The sequence below is a fragment of the Salvelinus fontinalis genome, chromosome 32, assembly GCF_029448725.1.
Source record: "Salvelinus fontinalis isolate EN_2023a chromosome 32, ASM2944872v1, whole genome shotgun sequence".
Lineage (NCBI taxonomy): Eukaryota > Metazoa > Chordata > Actinopteri > Salmoniformes > Salmonidae > Salvelinus > Salvelinus fontinalis.
In genome coordinates, this window is record NC_074696.1 from 26,729,299 (window position 1) to 26,735,298 (window position 6,000).

General features: G+C 41.5%; 1 protein-coding gene across 5 annotated transcripts in view; it reads right to left on the reverse strand.

Moving 5' to 3' along the window:
- The window catches only part of LOC129830998 (protein tyrosine phosphatase type IVA 3), a 34,482-nt gene extending 29,319 nt beyond the window's left edge, over positions 1-5,163 (reverse strand). The window contains exons 1-2 of one of the 5 annotated variants that reach the window (XM_055893950.1): positions 4,959-5,163; positions 2,798-2,894 (exon numbers count right to left, since the gene is read on the reverse strand). The gene's annotated coding sequence lies outside the window, so the exon portion shown is untranslated. Of the gene's footprint in view, positions 1-2,797; positions 4,073-4,674; positions 4,915-4,958 lie in introns of those variants that run through there. The other 4 variants (XM_055893948.1, XM_055893951.1, XM_055893952.1 and 1 more) reach the window with 4 other exon arrangements.
- Between the last annotated feature and the right edge of the window lie 837 nt (positions 5,164-6,000).

The following is a 6,000-nucleotide window of genomic DNA, read 5'->3' on the forward strand; positions in this document are numbered from 1 at the left end:
AATTGCCTCATCAATTCACACACAATACCCTATAATGACAAAGCAAAAACAGGTTTAGAATTTTGGTCAAATGTATTCAAAATAAAGAAATGGAAATATTCAGACACTTTACTCAGGTGCTATGATGAAACGGTCTCGCAATCGTACCGCCACAGGAAAGGAAAAGTTCATTTGAGTTGCCTGCCTCAGAAATTGCAGCCCAAAATAATGCTAAAGTAACAGACACATCTCAACATCAACTGTTCAGAGGAGACTGGGTGAATCAGGCTTTCATTTTTAAAAAACTACAAAAATGGAAATATCACATTTACGTAAGTATTCAGACCCTTTACTCAGTACTTTGTTGAAGCACCTTTGGCAGTGATTACAGCCTCCAGTCTTCTTTGGTATGACGCTAGAAGCTTGGCACACCTGTATTTGGAGAGTTCCTTCCATTCTTCTCTGCAGATCCTCTCAAGCTCTGTCAAGTTGATGGGGAGCATCACTGCTCAGTTATTTTCAGGTCTCTCCAGAGATGTTCGATCGGGTTCAAGTCCGGGCTACTCATGGACATTCAGAGACTTGTACCTTAGGCATTCCTGTGTTGTCTTGAACCCGATCGAAAACATTTCTGGAGAGATCTGAAAATAGTTGTGCAGCAACGCTCCCCATCCAACCTGACAGAGCTTGAGGATCTGCAGAGAAGAATGGGAGATAGTCCCCAAATACAGGTGTGCCAAGCTTGTAGTGTCATACCCAAGAAGATTCAAGGATGTAATTGCTGTAAGGTGCTTCAACAAAGTACTGAGTAAAGGGTCTGAATACATTTCTTTGTCATCATGGGGTATTGTTTGTAGATTGACACAGATTTCTTTTTTTTTGTATACATAGAATAAGGCTGTAACCTAACAAAATGTCGTGGCCAAAAGTTGAGAATGACACAAATATAAGTGTGCTGCCTCAGTTTGTATGATGGCAATTTGCATATACTCCAGAATGTTATGAAGAGTGATCAGATGAATTGCAATTAATTGCAAAGTCCCTCTTTGCCATGCAAATGAACTGAATCCCCCAAAAACATTTCCACTGCATTTTAGCCCTGCCACAAAAGGACCAGCTGACATCATGTCAGTGATTCTCTCGTTAACACAGGTGTGAGTGTTGACGAGGACAAGGTTGGAGATCACTCTGTCATGCTGATTGAGTTCGAATAACAGACTGGAAGCTTGGTTACCTGCAAGGAAACACGTGCCGTCATCATTGCTTTGCACAAAAAGGTCTTCACAGGCAAGGATATTGCTGCCAGTAAGATTGCACCTAAATCAACCATTTATCAGATCATCAAGAACTTCAAGGAGAGCGGTTCAATTGTTGTGAAGAAGGCTTCAGGGCGCCCAAGAAAGTCCAGCAAGCGCCAGGACCGTCTCCTAAAGTTGACTCAGCTGCGGGATCGGGGCACCACCAGTACAGAGCTTGCTCAGGAATGGCAGCAGGCAGGTGTGAGTGCATCTGCACACACAGTGAGGCGAAGACTTTGAGGATGGCCTGGTGTCAAGAATGGCGGCAAAGCCACTTCTCTCCAGGAAAAACATCAGGGAAAGACTGATATTCTGCAAAAGGTACAGGGATTGGACTGCTGAGGACTGGGGTAAAGTCATTTTCTCTGATGAATCCCTTTTCTGATTGTTTGGGGCATCCGGAAAAAAGCTTGTCCGGAGAAGACAAGGTGAGCGCAACCATCGGTCCTGTGTCATGCAAACAGTAAAGCATCCTGAGACCATTCATGTGTGGGGTTGCTTCTCAGCCAAGGGAGTGGGCTCACTCACATCTTTGCTTAAGAACACAGCCATGAATAAAGAATGGTACCAAAACACCCTTCGAGAGCATCTTCTCCCAACCCCCCAGGAACAGTTTGGTGGCGAAGAATGCCTTTTCCAGCATGATGGAGCACCTTGCCATAAGGCAAAAGTGATAACTAAGTGGCTCAGGGAACAAAACATCAATATTTTGGGTCCATGGCCAGGAAACTCCCCAGACCTTTATCCCATTGAGAATGTGTGGTCAATCCTCAAGAGGCGGGTGGACAAACAAAATACCCACAAATTCTGAGAAACTCCAAGCATTGATTATGCAAGAATGGGCTGCCAGTCAGGCAGGATGTGGCCCAGAAGTTAATTGACAGCATGCCAGGGCGGATTGCAGAGGTCTTGAAAAAGAAGGCTGAACACTGCAAATATTGACTCTTTGCATCAGCTTCATGTAATTGTCAACAAAAGCCTTTGACACTTATGAAATGCTTGTAAATATACTACAGTATTCCATAGTAACATCTGACAAAAAATATCTAAAGATACTGAAGCAGCAAACCCTGTGGAAATGTATATTTGTGTCATTCTAAAAACTTTTTGCCACGACTGTATATACACATACTTTCTTATGGGCGGGCGGACTCAGTTGAGGTCTCAATTTCCTGTTGAGAGTTAGAATAGAAGACTACAACAAGGTGCAATTTCAAAATTTGGTTGTGCATCAGCAGTTTCTCTTTTTATGTCAGTCAGTTCCCATCCACAGTTTTTATGCAAGTAAAGTCATAACATGTATAAAAAAATAAAAAATAAAAATAAAATATCACGACAGCTGTGAGGGACACAAGAAGTTTCGGCATAATTTTATAAATGCCAACAGATAATTTGTTCGTTTGACATGGTGGGATCTTTTTGTGTCTGTAAAATGTATTATGCGAGAAATGGAGGTGTAAATTCCTTTACGCGCAAATAGTGATATAATAACCATCATATCGAAGTAAACTTGGACTCACGCAATGATATGGTGTGTGGTCCTCCGACGAAGACACGGGAAACCATGCAGTTTGTTGAGCTACAGATTAAATCAATTGTGATGAACTTCCCAGGGTGCTGAAAGTGGACAGGGATGAGTTTGACGCACCTTTCCAGTAAATGTAGAGTGATCTTATTCTGGTGACATGATGTTAAACTGATATTTGAAAATAAACCTTAACCTGACACAACAAATGAGATTTTGGCAAAACAAACTAACAGTTAAAAATAAGTAAATAAATTAGCATATCTAGTAATGGCACAGTGAAGTCACAGTCAATTGTGTGGGGGCAACGGTTTCTCAGAATCATATCCCTCTAACCCACAGTCCTCTCTGCTATCTGGATCTATCAGTCTCTCTACTTCCTCTCCTTCCTCATCATCATCCTCTTCATCATCATCCTCTTCCTCCCCCTCTACTTGACTGCCGTTTGACAACCAAAAAATATTCTTCTCCTTATCCATAATAATCTCATCATGTAGACTAGCCTAGCCGCACTGTTGGCTAGAGCACACGTGCCAAGACCACATTTGCTATTTAACGCAACAGTTTTTGTTACCAACTATCTGTAGAGTTCCGCAATAAGTCAGTTTGGTGGAAACACACCACTGGTGGGAAAATGCACATATTTCATAGCTACTGACAGTCGCTCAATTAACCATGTCAGCTAACAATTCTTAGCTGGCTAGACTAATTTATCTAAACTTGTAGTAATCATGGCCGAATGCCGACCGGGCATGCCGACCGGGCATATGTCACTAGGGGCACTAATTTATTTTGTTTGCCACTCTCACTCAGATTTCATTAACATCCCACGGGGCACAGATGTCAGTTCAACGTCTATTTTTTATTTACATTTGGTTGAGTTGTGAACTAATGTGAATTCAACAACAACAACAAAAATCACATCATTGAATTTAGGTTAAAAGTTGGGTGAAAAAAATACTATCTTCCTTTACATTGATGACTTTTTGCAAATTCAATTAGTTTTTCGTGTTGATTCAAATTCATCATATTGACTTTTTTGTTGTTGAAATGACCTGGAAACAGCATTGATTCAACCATAAGTCTTCACAAAATTTGTAGAATTGCAGGAAATCAGCTTTAAAAACTGCAAAAAATGTCTCCATCCAATGGCAAAATGTGTAGAATTGCAGAAAGCTTGCTTTAAATCTACAACATTTTCTCTACTCCCCAAGGCAAAATGTGTAAAAAGGAAATTAACTTTAAAACTGACATTTTTCTTTCCATCATCAAGAGGGGGGCCACTAAAATGTTTTGCTGTGAGGTGGGGGGGGGGGGGGGGGGGGGGGTGCAACCAAATCTCGCTTAGGGCCCCAAAAAGGCTTGGGCCAGCCCTGTATGTAAATTATGATTCAAGATGGTGTGCAACATAAAATAATGGATAGTTTATTAAATGAGCCACAAAAAGGCCTTCAATTCACCTTCCATCACTGTTTTCATTTCCCCAACCAATTTTCCACATTAGATATGCTGGAAATGATTCTCTAAGGGTCAAAATAACAATAAAAACATTACAATTATGAGAACATTTTCACAGAGAACTGAATTTATCTACTTTACTACCTACCTACGTGTTCAATAAAAAATTACGATTTCAGGAATTGTTTACAATTTCCCATTTAGTCCTGCTCCAGATTCAATTATATAATTATTAGCCTGGTCTACAATATTGAAGAATTGTGGAACATTACACTGACACACACTAATACAGATAAACTTTATAACCTCAAAATCCAATTCAATCAGTGCCATAAAAAGCCAATAAGACTGCCCCCCAGCGAGCCGCTGTTTGACAGACACTGACCAACCGTAGACCGCCGTGCAAAAACGCACCTCGGTTCACTCCGACGACTTAAAACTGCCGGTGTGAAGAACACATTCAATCCACAGCAGATCCCTATGTTTATCTAAATATATGGCACTGGTCCACGTATATCGAATCCTCTGACCGCTCCTCGAATTATGAGTACACCCTACGACAAAGACAGACCAAACATCTCTTGCAGAACGGCTTTCAGCTTGTAGTGGGCTGGTTATGAGAGAACAGACGTGGCCAAATGAGTTTATGCGCCCGTCTCTACCGCGCTCTCGCCCCTCCCTGTGCTGTTTTAGCCTACCTTACGCAGCTAGCTCCCTGCTCGGAATAATTCAGCCTGTTCTGTTGTTCCCAAGAGAATAACTGGAGGTAAACAGCCGACACCAAATACCCTTTTCTCTGACTCGGTTGAGACAGTTCAGACTTGATTTATTTATGGCACGTAGCCTACTCGGCTACACTCGGTCTGGTCTGCCGCTCATATCACAGCAAAGCAGACAGAGCCTCTGCTCATACGAGTGGAGAGAGAGCCGCCCACAACGGTCTATCCCACCCATCTTCATTCTTCAGTTCTTATCTCAGTAAATAATGCTGAATCCGCCAAAAGTTTCTCTCACTTGCAGGAAGAAATAAGCATTGTCAGGGAAGTGTACAACCGTCTTCCACTAAATCTTTAATTTATCCCCAATGATTATCCTACGTTTACCCATTCAAATCGCCAGGGTTGAGAGTGAAATTGAGGAGAATTTCTCCCCTTACTTCAAAGCAATGGAAATATTTGTGCCAATGTTCCATACATTTTCTATATTTTGTGTAAAGAGATTCTTGAAAGTTTATTAAAATGAATAAAGGCTCAGGTCCCCCACACTCTAAAAATTAAGGGTTTAAATCAAATTGTATTTGTCACATGCTCTGAATGCAATAAGTACCGTGAAATGCTTACTTACAAGCCCTTTACCAACAATGCAGTTAAAGAGTTAGGAGAATATTTGCCAAATAAAATAAAACATTTAAAAAAGTAACACAATAAAATAACAATAAACGAGGGTAGTCAGTGTGCGTAGGTAATTTGTACATAGGTAGGGATAGGTATGGGATGAAGTGACTATGCATTGTAGCAGCAACTATGCATTGTAGGGGGGGCCAATGTAAATAGTCCGGCAGTGTTATGGCTTGGGGGTAGAAGCAGTTAAGGAGCCTTTTGGTCCTAGACTTGGCGCTCCGGTACTGCTTGCCGTGCAGTAGCAGAGGGAAAAGGCTATGACTTGGTTGACTGGAGTCTCTGACAATTTTATGGGCTTTCCTCTGACACCGCCTATTATATAGGTCCTGGATAGCAGGAA